Source organism: Echiichthys vipera (assembly GCF_963691815.1).
Source record: "Echiichthys vipera genome assembly, chromosome: 7".
Lineage (NCBI taxonomy): Eukaryota > Metazoa > Chordata > Actinopteri > Perciformes > Trachinidae > Echiichthys > Echiichthys vipera.
In genome coordinates, this window is record NC_139832.1 from 27,310,122 (window position 1) to 27,322,462 (window position 12,341).

The 12,341-nt window shown below is 40.2% G+C and overlaps 1 protein-coding gene across 1 annotated transcript in view; it reads right to left on the reverse strand.

The window, feature by feature from the left end:
- LOC310949473 (uncharacterized protein) overlaps window positions 1-12,341 on the reverse strand; it is a gene marked incomplete at both ends in the record, with an annotated part of 52,529 nt that overhangs the window by 15,762 nt on the left and 24,426 nt on the right. The window lies entirely within an intron of this gene.

The following is a 12,341-nucleotide window of genomic DNA, read 5'->3' on the forward strand; positions in this document are numbered from 1 at the left end:
ATCACCTGCAGTTTCTGTATGACTCAGCGTAGTAATGAGAAGGTCTGAATGAATACGTGTGTGATTTATGGCTGCAACTCAGCGCTGTGCAGGTTCACCAACTTCTTCTGAAGCTGCCACGCAGCAGCCAGTTTCATTCCCCACACAATCCAGATGCTCTGAACAGCCCTTTCTCTCTGTTAGCCTTTTCTCCCCGTTCAGGAACAAGATAATGGATACACCGTGCCAGCACTGAGAGAATCAGGAGGAGCTTCTACCCCTCAAGCCACCAGGAGGTGAGGTAAGGACACTGCGCAAGACTGCCAACCTTGTCCCCCATTGAAAGATATCTCATGATTATTATTATTATTATTATTATTATTATTACATAGCCTGGAAATCCAGACCCACATCTATCCAGAAGTAGGATCTGGCAATGAGCAACAGACCTTCCCAACTCAAGGGGTGGCACCAGCCCATTTTAAAAATACCACTGCACACAATTGGACAGAACGACAACCAACTATGACCAATAAGAGCAATGAACAATGTGAAGTATCTAGGCGACTTCGATGGCACGTCACTGTTGTCATTGGTTACGCCTGCCCATAACAGATAGTACGATTTGATTGGTGAGTTGACATTTTCAGACAAAGTTAATGAGCTCCTAAGGTGTGTGCCCAGAGGCAGCTGCAGAGCAAATTGAATTTTTTTTTTGCGATGGGTCTGGATTTCAAGAGTAATTATAACACTTTATTAAATGCACATATTGAAGTCTGATGTCGGCCGCCGACGACGCAGAGGTCGCTGCACGTACTCTTTGGACAAAGCTTGAATACCAACAAAACGTAATACCTTATACAATCACGATTACAACTGTTTAAAGGCCCTAATTTTCCCAAAATTGATTTATCAACTTTTAATACTTTTTAAGGCCCCTGCTTCAAATGTACATATTTATTTTGGACCCTGTTCAGTCTTACTTAAACTGCAACTTTCATTCAAACAGTTGCTTGTTGTAGCACAGATTGTTCTGTCAGGCTGAATTAATCAACTGATTTTCCGAATGTAGACCGTAGCTTTAAAAGACAAATACTTTACTGAAGTAGATGGACAAAACATATCTATCTTTTTAAAATCAAAGGCATTTAAGTTGACATGATCTCGGTGTGAGAGCTTTAGTCATAATGCCGTCTTTGCAATTATTACAGTAACAGCTATCACAGGCTTACCGCAGACAGCTGTCAGACAATCAAATAAGTCGACCGAAGGAGAGCCTCAGCTCAACACACACACACACACACACACACACACACACACACACACACACACACACACACACACACACACACACACACACACACACACACACACACACACACACACACACACACACACACACACACACACACACACACACACACACACACACACACACACACACACACACACACACACACACACACACACACACACACACACACACACACACACACACACACACACACACACACACACACACACACACACACACACAAAAAACAACAACCAAGCAACCAAATTTTTCCAAATATGCAAATCCTCTATTCCTAGTCTTCATTCAAACGCTACCAAAATCAACAAAGACATTCTCCGGATACTCATATGTTTTCAAATGGTATCAATGGTACCACAGTTTTGCACATGTAAGGTAATTGCCTCAACTTGAGAGAGGGTGTGTCTAAATCCATGTCTCCTCAGTGGTGCAATGCGGAAGTGACTTTCTCTCGGGGTGCAAATGTCTAAGGTTTGAATCCCTTCATGTCTAAGCCCTGCTTATGAACAATGTGGCAAATTAAGTGTGGTGTGTATTCAAGTGCTCATTGAGTTCAATCCACTTGAAACCAATCATTGCTGTTTTTTTGCATTAATTAAGGCATCTTTATGTTTGTTCTATGTATTTTCACGTAACTTCCTTTTTGTAAAGCACTTTCAGCTGCATTTATTTTATGAAAGGTGCTATACAAATAAAGTGTAATATTATTATTGGTGTTAACTGTTGGCCTCAAAGTCTGTTTTAAGACACAGCCTTGCATACTCATGTAGAGTATGTTTACAGGAAGACATACAATTATATGAAAACACATGACATAACACAAACACAGCAATGTAGCAACTTCAAGCTATTAAATCAAAACATATGGTCCAAATCACAACTCTCATGAACAAACAGTTTGAGAATGTCAGTGTCGTTGTGTCAGCTCCGGGGTTTCTCTATGACTCAGGGATATAATTAGAAGGTATGAATGACAGTGTTTTGCTGCCCACTCTCTCTCTCCCTGTCTCTCTCAAAGTCAGTTTCAGATGACAGAGTGCTCTGCTGATTCTTCAGTGTACAGGAATTAATGCTGATGACACACAGCCTTTTGAAGGTTGTGTTTTGGTGTGTTTGAAGCATCTGCTGTCCTCTGGGAGTTGGTGCAGCAGCACACCTGTAGCTAAAACTGAATAAGGTCTAATGTGAGGCTGGGATCAGCAGATCCTGTGGCCGGGGAGCTCACTGAATGGAAGCTTTGAAGTGCTAATCATTTACGGAGAGGCAAAACTAGACAGAAACAAGACTAGGTATCGTCAATGTGCTAAATTTTGGCCAAATGGTTACAGAGATAATCTTTTATGTCTATAATGTCCCAGCAATATTAGTTCTTAAAGTGTACTGAAGTCACATGTGACATGTATTCCATTGCTGCCATTACTGCCTTCATCCAATTTTTTTTCATCTCTTTCATCTTCTTTCTCTTTCCTTTTTCTTCTTCTACTCTGCAAACCAGCTAGAGGTGCATACGCCATGCCACCTACTGGACCGGAGACCTGATATGCAGTAGGCGTCTATCTTTAGAGTCTGTACTATCACTTTTTTTGGGCTGCATGCGGACAGACCCTCTTGGACATGGGGGGATGAAGACAGGATGACAACATTTATATCATGGGAACCCTCGCGGCCATGCGGATGCGGAAAGCATGAAATGAAAGTATGAGACACAGTAAATCTTTGTTTGCTGCTATATTAGTATTAAGTACAGCTCTTTTAGTTTTTTTTTTACTGTATGGAAAAGAAGTTTACAGTGAAAACACTTTTGCACCTATTCATTTTGAAAAGAGCACCTGCCAATAGGGAAACTCCAACTTGACTGAACAATGATGTAACTTCATTACTAACTCAGACCAACGGTGTAACGTCATTCCTTTCACAGACAGACTACAGATTTATAGGGCTGGCCCTTGCTTTGCTGCAGTAGAGCCAAAAATAAGAAATGGACACAGCAAATATCCCGAAGGAAGGAATACAGAAGGGGAAAACAGATGGAGATAAAATGAAAGATTCCACTCCTACATGACCTGAACACCTAGCCAACAGGAAAAAAACGCAAATGAGACTTGGCTTGCATTCGCACTAGATGTGTTTGTAAGTTAAATGTGACACCTGAAAACAATGGCCTCTATGGTATCCTAAATAAACTGCTGTACAGTTTATATAGAATGGAAATTTGATCTGAGCTCTTTATGAGAGACAAGCCAGAAAACAAGCTTCCATTGGAGTGATGAGAAAAAGTGTTAGCCAGAAGTTTGCAAAACCTGGAGTAACATGATGACCTGAGGGCAAACCACATTTTGGACTGTGGGCTTTTTTGTCTGTTCTTTGCTGTAATAGAGTCCATCATGTTGAGTTTAGGTTACATGAACTGGAATCCCATTTGTTTCTTCAGGATCACCACCAGAATAACAGTCCAAAACAAGACACCTTATCAAATTATGCCATTTGGAGGACATTATATCGCTGAAATGATACAGTCAGTTAAACGTGCAGTTGGTAACATTTCTTTGATCATATTCACTGAAACCGACACTATGCACCGATAGAACAACATAAATCATCCAGTTTTAGAAAAAGAAAAAACGCAAACTCCAAAAAACAGTAAGCATGCTGTCACCAGATTCTGTTACCGCCAGAGTGAAAACATGAAACATCAGACTATTGCTGCAATGTATGTACCACTGTAAAACTGGAGGGAATAATCTATTGGCTGGTCTTTATCATAAAACGATGGACAAAAGTGACAGCTTGTCAAGTTATTTGTTATTTTAGCCTACTGGGCATAACTCTGATCAACCTCGGGTCATCCATGTCCTTCCTCTGCATACTGTCCGGTCACACAACACAAAGGACCGTTTAACCTTTGATATACTGTACCCAGTAGTAAAGACAAAACAGCAGAACATGGGAGAGAAAGAGGTGAGAGGGACAGGAGGGAAGGAAAATGGTGAAATGATTCCCAGATGCCTCGTGTAGTTAGAGATAAGATAATGACTTGACAAAGGGGAACACAAAGATTACTTTGACTTGTCTGTGTGATGATGACATTGCCCACACACTTTAACACACAAACCAACTCCCTCAACTAGAAGCTTGTGTTAGTGAACAAATATCCACAAATGTGTGTGCCCCCCAACACTGATGTAATAGATCAGTGAAGGCTGTCATTCTATTCTTTTTCTAATGTTTTGGATCGAGATTAATCAGCACTTAAACCTTTTTAACTTCCTTTGACATGCACTGTTGAGTAGAGCCAAAAGAATTAAAAACACATCACCATCCAAATATCTATGGGATTTCACATTTTTGTCTATTATTCCACTTCTTTTTTTTTTATTTTCACTAATATGATGTTTACTACATATGGCATCAATTTTTTTTTTTACAGAACAATACAATTTTAGCAATGTTTTTATTGGAAACTGTATGTTAGTGAGAGGAACTAGAGGTTGAGTCTCTCATCAAAGGTATTAGTTAGTAGGTATTAGTCTTGTTGAGTTAGATTTAATGAGGGCCGGGGTGTGGGCATGTAGTTATTTTATCACTGAAGTTCATGGCTAACATCATAGTTCAAAGCCCTCATCATCAATCCTCCGATTCCTCCAAACTCAGAGGGGTTAAATTATGCGTAGTGCAATCGAGAATGAACCAACCTATACTGTTTGATCCGACTGACCTGAAACAACAGATCAGTTTCTCTGAGAATTAAGCAATATTGTGTTTTGTTTAACTACTTTACCTTAAAAAAAAAAAACAGCTTCAAAATAATTCCAATGCTGCTAGGGATGTCAAAATTTTCTCCTGCACATAAAACATGTCTATTGAAAATAGAGGGTTCAGCACATTTAAACTATAGTTACAGCCAGGCAACTACTACCTATCCCTGCAAGACTCGGGAAGTAAACAGTAACACGTTGTAAACTACTCCAGATGAGTTTAAACGGTTTGGGTCCAGCTTAGTAACATTAATTTAGCTAGAAACTTTGTTCGGGCCAGGAGATTCTCGACTTACTTGTCCAACCGGGCCAGTGGCAAAAAACATTATTGTTGGCAGCAGATCAGTTTCAGATATCGCAGGTAGTAATAAAACAAGGAGGAGCAGCCACAGGGAGCTGATGAAGAGCTGCAGGCAACACACCTCCCACTACTTTTACTGTGTGATGATGTTGTGTGGAAAACTACTCGTAAAAATCTAATTCTGGTTGCTCGTCATGGGCGAACAAGGCCACTTATTGACTGACTTCTTCATCAAAACAATGTGACTTTGTTTGGTTGTGCCGTGAACTGATACATCAGTTGATTTTCTGAGTGTTTGCTCCCATGAGTATTCCGGAAACATCATACTAATCCACTTGCTGTTGCCACATCAACCAGTTCTGAAGTCTAAAGGGTTATAAATTCAACTAAAAAAATGAATGGAGAATTTTATGATGAATGAATAGGAAGGAAAATGCAAGCAAAAAACAAAAATATAAAGAGTCTGGCAGGGATGGAAACTGGTGCTTTAGAGGAAAGGAATCAAGTAAAGAAGATCAAATAGGATGGGCATAGAGGGATGGGGGGAAAAGAGAGAAGCAGAGAGAAAGGCATAATAGACGGGAGTGGGCTTGTTTGCCACCGATCTCCACTGACCTGTGAGTTTTGACCTCTACCACACCCTGTCATTCAAAGCCTGCCTCTTAATACGCCTTCAGGCCTACTGCAAGGTCAGGGTTCATTCCCAGAGGGCAAAGGTCCAGCAAGGACTGCAGAGGCCTAGGTAGAGAAACTGGGCACTGAGCAATAAGTAAAACTTAACACAAGACAGGAGAGGCTGGAGGTTGGCATAGTCACAGATTCAATCTATTGAATTTTAATCATATTGATTCTGAATTTCTGAAGTTTTTCAATGCTCATTTTTCGCAATGTCTATACACTAGTACCAACTGTGCTTTCTTACCACCAATGTAGGGCAAACTGCTGTAAATGAGTAGTTTGCTACGGTTACGCCTCTCAAAAGTAATTGAATTACTTTACATGCAGTAATTGGTAAATAGTTACTAGAGATAGTAGGGATTAATAAATCAGTAATTAATACATCAAATGGAAACGAAAATAGACAGGCTACCCACAAAGGTAGGTACAGGTACAAAACGTGACTGGTAGAAGATTACCATGACGACGCAGCACCACGGTGATAAATCAGGACATACGACTCACATGAACCCCCTCTCTCATGTCCACGTACCGAGTACGCCACTAATTTATTGACGTTAGATCTTTATAAATTTGAGGAGTAGGCTGCTATGATTAAAGCCCATGGAAACATAGCTTAAAAAAGTACAAATATATATAGGTATGATATCAAAGCTGAGTGTCTCATTAAAGCTTGAATATATAGAATGAGCAGAACACTGCCATCTAGTGTCTCAAGATAGTCATCGCAACAACAAAAAATAATTACAGCAGTCGGGTTGCCCGCACCATGTCAGTGATGAATCATACAGGGTAATGATTCATTTCGACTAATCAATAAATTTTACAACAGTATTTAACGTTAGCCAGTCTTCAACTGGAAGTCTTTCTTTGAGTGCTGTGTAATCCATTAGCTAGTTCTCAACTCAAAAAGATTCCTTCGTCCGCCCCCACACACAGAGACCGTGCAGCTGACAAGTGACTGACAAAACACGAAAACTCTTGTCATTCAGTCACTTTGATAGAGGGAAACCAGGAAATAAAATGGAAAAATGCGAATTATCGCGGCTGGAAAAGTTAACTAGCTCATTAAAAGTTATCATGCTATTTTTCGATTCATTGCTTATTGAGACAGGCCTATGTGGAAGTAAAACATGACGGCACAAGGTAAAATACTGGATGGATGGAAGGCTCGAGCACACAGGGAGCAAGGAAAGATATATACAGATATAAACGGTCCAGCAGTATTGATATCTCTTCCGTTGTTGTTGATCATTATTTGTACAGTTTCGTCATTGTGGTAGCTTATTTGTCCCGCCCGTCCTCCTCTGTGGTTGGACAATGGGCTAAAAAGTGCTGACAGCCGCAACTAATAGATTAAACAATAATCAACTCTTAGCTAACATAAAAATAAACTCCAAACGTGCAACGTAGAATGGACGCTCAACACCTTGTCACTGCTTCTCTTTGTAGCAGAGTCTAAATACACCGTGCTCCCATTGCAAAGAATAAAGAACCAACAAACACTGCCCTCAGAACAGACAGTTGGGGGACGTGCAAATCTACCAGGTGCAATTAGTTAATCTAGAAATAACGTGCAGATATTTTCCCATCGACCAATCTATCGGTTGAAGAGTAGGTAGAATTTCAGACGGCCAAGATTTTTTATACAGCCCTAGTAACCCCTCCTCCTCTCGCTCTGTCTTCTCTCTGACAGCGGGTTAACACATGCACATACAGACACACTACTGCAATGCCCACACAGCCCTGACTCACACACAGTGCTGGCCTCTCGTCACTCATTCGCTCCTGGTGAATATAATCATTTGTTGTGATGGTGTTAGCTCATTTATCTTTTAGTCAAAAACTAAAATGATCTGCACTTAATGTGTCTAATTTTTCAACAAATGCTACTGAACAGATATTTTCAAGGTATTGTATCGAAATTAAAAGTTCAGGTATTGTAACATTACTTTTACTTACTCTAGTCAGTAAGAGATGGGGGAAATAGAAGAGAAGGAAGAGAAGGATTGAGGGATGAACAGAGGGTTGGGGAAGAGAGATTGAGAGTGGGAGGACAGGAATGGAACTAAAATAGCCAGATCTCTACTTTCAAACCCTGTAATTATAGCTGCCAAAACTAGAATGATGAGCAATCTAAACAGAGTCTTGGGCCTCTAATTTAAACCCCACAAGTTTAATATTTTTTATTGTGTCATGTTATGGTTATGGTTTAACACACTTTAATGAAGTCAAGCTCTTTGCCTCTGGGATTGCCTGTCAGACCAGCCCTCCAATTTCTCTGTGGGTTGGTGTGTGTGTGTGCGCGTGTGTGCGCGTGTGTGCGCGTTTGTTAGAGAGAGAGAGAGAGATTCTAGAAATCCTGTGACTTTACCTTCCAGAGCTCGATAGACTACAATGAATACATGGTAAAATAATTATTTGATTGTGATTTTTTTATTCAGACTTTTTCCTCATATTACAATTAATATTTTATTTTGTCTTTCCATTTCTTCTCAAACATTGTGCCCATCTATTCCTCACTTTGACTTTTTTTAATATGACCTATTGTCATTACTCAAGCACAGACAAACATTGAATATAGGTGCGTTTCCACTATCTTGCCGAAATGCCCCTAATTGCATGTGAGTCGCTCGAGCGGCCGCTCAAACCCCTGTGAGAAGCCTGGTTACTGATTGGATGTAAATCTCAGCGAGATGTGAAGTGTGGTAGTACAGACGCCACAACAACATGGCGAAGTAGAGTAGACACTTTTATCCAGTGGTTTAGTAGAACACATAAAACGATCTGTGCACGAGCTTGTCTCACACACACACGCAAACGCACGCACGCACAGAGAGCAAGCAGGGTGCAATCCTGTCTGTCAACAAACACTTTTACAGCGCCTCAAATTTTTAAGGTTGAGTGTTTTCTTTCATGTTCCTACATACAGGCCACCTTGAATCAAACTACAACTATTCTGTATTTCTCTTGAGGAAGAACGGCAGCAGTTGTAACCCGATCAGCAGATCACCAGCAATCAAAATCCTTTCAGAGTGATAGGTCACCTCTGGAGTCTCGTAAATCCTTCTCTGGTCTTTTTTTGTTATCGAAATACGGGGAGTGAACGGCCGTTTGAGAGGGCGTGACCTGAAACTTTCCGAGCAGCCACATTTTACCCTAATGGAAACACACCTATTGTCTTCTTTCTGATCCATATTTTCATTCATTCAATCATCTTCAACCGCTTATTTCGGGGTCGCGGGGGGTACTGGAGCCTATCCCAGCTGACATCGGGCGTGAGGCGGGGTACACCCTGGACAGGACGCCAGTCTATCACAGGGCACATAGAGACGAACAGAGACAGACAAGCATTCACACCAACGGGTAATTTTAGAGTCATCAATTAACCTAACACCTGCATGTCTTTGGACTGTGGGAGGAAACCGGAGTACCCGGAGAAAATCCACGCAGACACGGGGAGAACATGCAAACTCCACACAGAAAGGCCCATAACCTCTTTAACAAATTATGCCCCAGATTTGACCAAAAGTAAACATGATTAAGAAAATCTATTAATTAGTGAGTTTGTGAGTGGAGTTCTACTTCAGAATAGCTGCTATATTCACATGCATGAACACAAAACAGTTACTCTGCTCTCTGCACACACACACACGCTCTCTCAATTATATAGCAATAAACACACACACTCCAGGGTAGCCACAGGGTTTCCACAGGGTGTAACAATAGAAAAGGGCGAGAGGAAGAAAGGGTAGTGCTGGGAGACTTACAAGGCAAGAGCTGGAACAGGCACTGAGGGAAGAAAGCAGGCAGGAAAGCCTTAAGGGTCCAAGCCTGGAGGAAAGTATTCAGGGGCTTGGTAGGATCTGAACCAACACATCTTTTTCTATTCTCATCTCCTCCTCTACCTGCAGCTTTGTATTCCATCATCTAACACATTTATACACAAATCACAAATAATTAATTCTCTCTTAATTTGATCTAATTAAGGAGCATCTGCAAACAAGCACAGAATCCCTAACCAGCTGCCTTGTTCTAATTTAATGAGGGGAGATGAGGACATGTAAACCATTGTTCACTATTTTACACAGCTATTACAATTGCAATATATACAGTATATATAAAGTCAACTGTCAAATTACAGAAGCTTCATGATAAAGGTGAGTTATAAAACAAATTCTTCAATATCATATCATAAAAAAGTATGCATTCATTATTTAAAGTCAAAATCCGTAAGATTTTCATCTAGTCAATTGCCTGTTCACAATTCTGATCACATGACCCACATATGAAAGCATTTGTTACCTCTTTGCAGAGTATTCCAATCCGTGTGTCTGTGGAGACATTTCCTCACTATATTCAAATGAAGCGCCCAATTAGTGACACTTTTTACGTCAGTTAGCAGTGGATGGTCTGCCCAGGTGGAGCTAGTCACTGAAGCGTATGCTGCGTTTCATTGTAATCCTAAAATGGGAATTTCCAACTTTTGAGTCGGGCTTGTAGTAAGGACAGGTGTGTGCGTGTGTGCGTGTGTGCGTGTGTGCGTGTGTGCATGCGTATGGATTTAAGAAGGTCACATGTGGGGGACTGTGTGAATGTGTTTCTATAAAGTTGACAAAAACGCAAATAAAAAAGGTAACAAAAGAGCATGCATGTCTGGATATTTATATAATGCCCGAGTATGGCATGATACAAGGCTCGCTCTAATGTGTCTGAACGGTGCAGGTCCATTTAATTACTGCTGACTCACCAATGGAGGATCAACAGAGAAAGAAGACGGTTCAACTTTCAGTCCAAAGAGAAAGAGAGAAAAAACTAATCAAAGTGAAGAATGGCAAACAATCAAGAAGCATAGCAAAAAGGAACATGACAAGATGGAGAGCGCTGAAAGAACAGGATCGCTTGCAACTGCATCTACATCCGCCGCTAGAAAATAAGGTATCTCCAATCTTACGGATTATGACTTTAAATCATATTTCAAGCTAAAATGCCAAGTGTTTTTTCAGTTTATGTTCCACGCTTCTTCACTATGAGGTTTTATGGATTTTGTTGTCATATGTGATAGTTGAGGAGTTTTGGGCAGTCGACAAGACAAGCAATTTAAAGATGTCACTTAGAGCTCAGAGAAATTATGATAGGCATTTCATTTTATTAAAAAAAAATGTATAGGCAAAATTATTAATGGAGAAAATCGGCAGATTAATCGATTATGACAAATTGTTAGTTGCAGCCTGAGAAAATATTTATCACAAATTACAACTAGAGACCATCTAGCAATGGGATCATCAGCAGGCTCACACCCATACTTGAACGTGATCTCCATTTTGATCTGAACTACATACTGTACCTGAAATGTTTTGTGACTGCATTTTGCACAGTTGGGACACATCACTGCCCACAGACATATACCTGGAAAAACACTCAAAACATCTTATGTGGTAGTTCCTGCTACAGTAGGTGTTTCAAGGGAATCATTTTGCCATGATGATGTAAATCTTATGGCGCACACCCACAAGCTGTGTTTCCAATGGTCAAGTGAATTTGAATTGATCTTTTGAAATATCACAAAAAAAGAAAATCGAATAAGTCCCGTTTCCATCAACCAGTTTGGAGCGAATAAACCAGGCTGTGTAGCTTCATCAGAAGGTGGCGCTAAAGTCTACAAATTGCTGTAATCCTATAACAGAGTAGAAGAAGTCTAGGTTGCTAACCGGAAACAAAACAATATGCCTTGTTCATCAAACCACATCTACAAGAAAATAATAAAAGAAACATTTTGTTTGGGCAAGTTTTAGTTGTTTTTTAATGTCAGCTAGTATTGGCAATGTTTCATGCTGTTGGGAGACAAAGACACGTTATAGGAATAGCCAAGAAGATGCTGAGAGCCGAAACAGCTGTAAGCCATGTGAGCAAAATTTTCGCTACATCAGAACTAATTCACAAAAGGTGTTCCCATATCCCATTTAGCACATCAACAAAATTTTGAGGCAAAATTCACCTCTTATGCGTATATGTGCAAGTTTTATTGCATTTCAACGTTTTTGTTCAGCTTTTCTACTGTTGATCTTCAAAATGTGTGTAAAAAATAAGTTTATCAAAACACGGCTTCTTACTCACAAGGTGAAAACAATGCTAACATCGCGGCTGGTGATTAATTATCTGCCTAGGTAATGTACAAGCTACTACTAGCTTTGATCAAATTTCCATTAATTGATGTATAATTAAACTTTCAATAAATATGACTATCATTACCCGATAACAAAAAACTGCCTGGTAAAAAGCTGAAAGACATAACGACTCACCCTTGAATCCA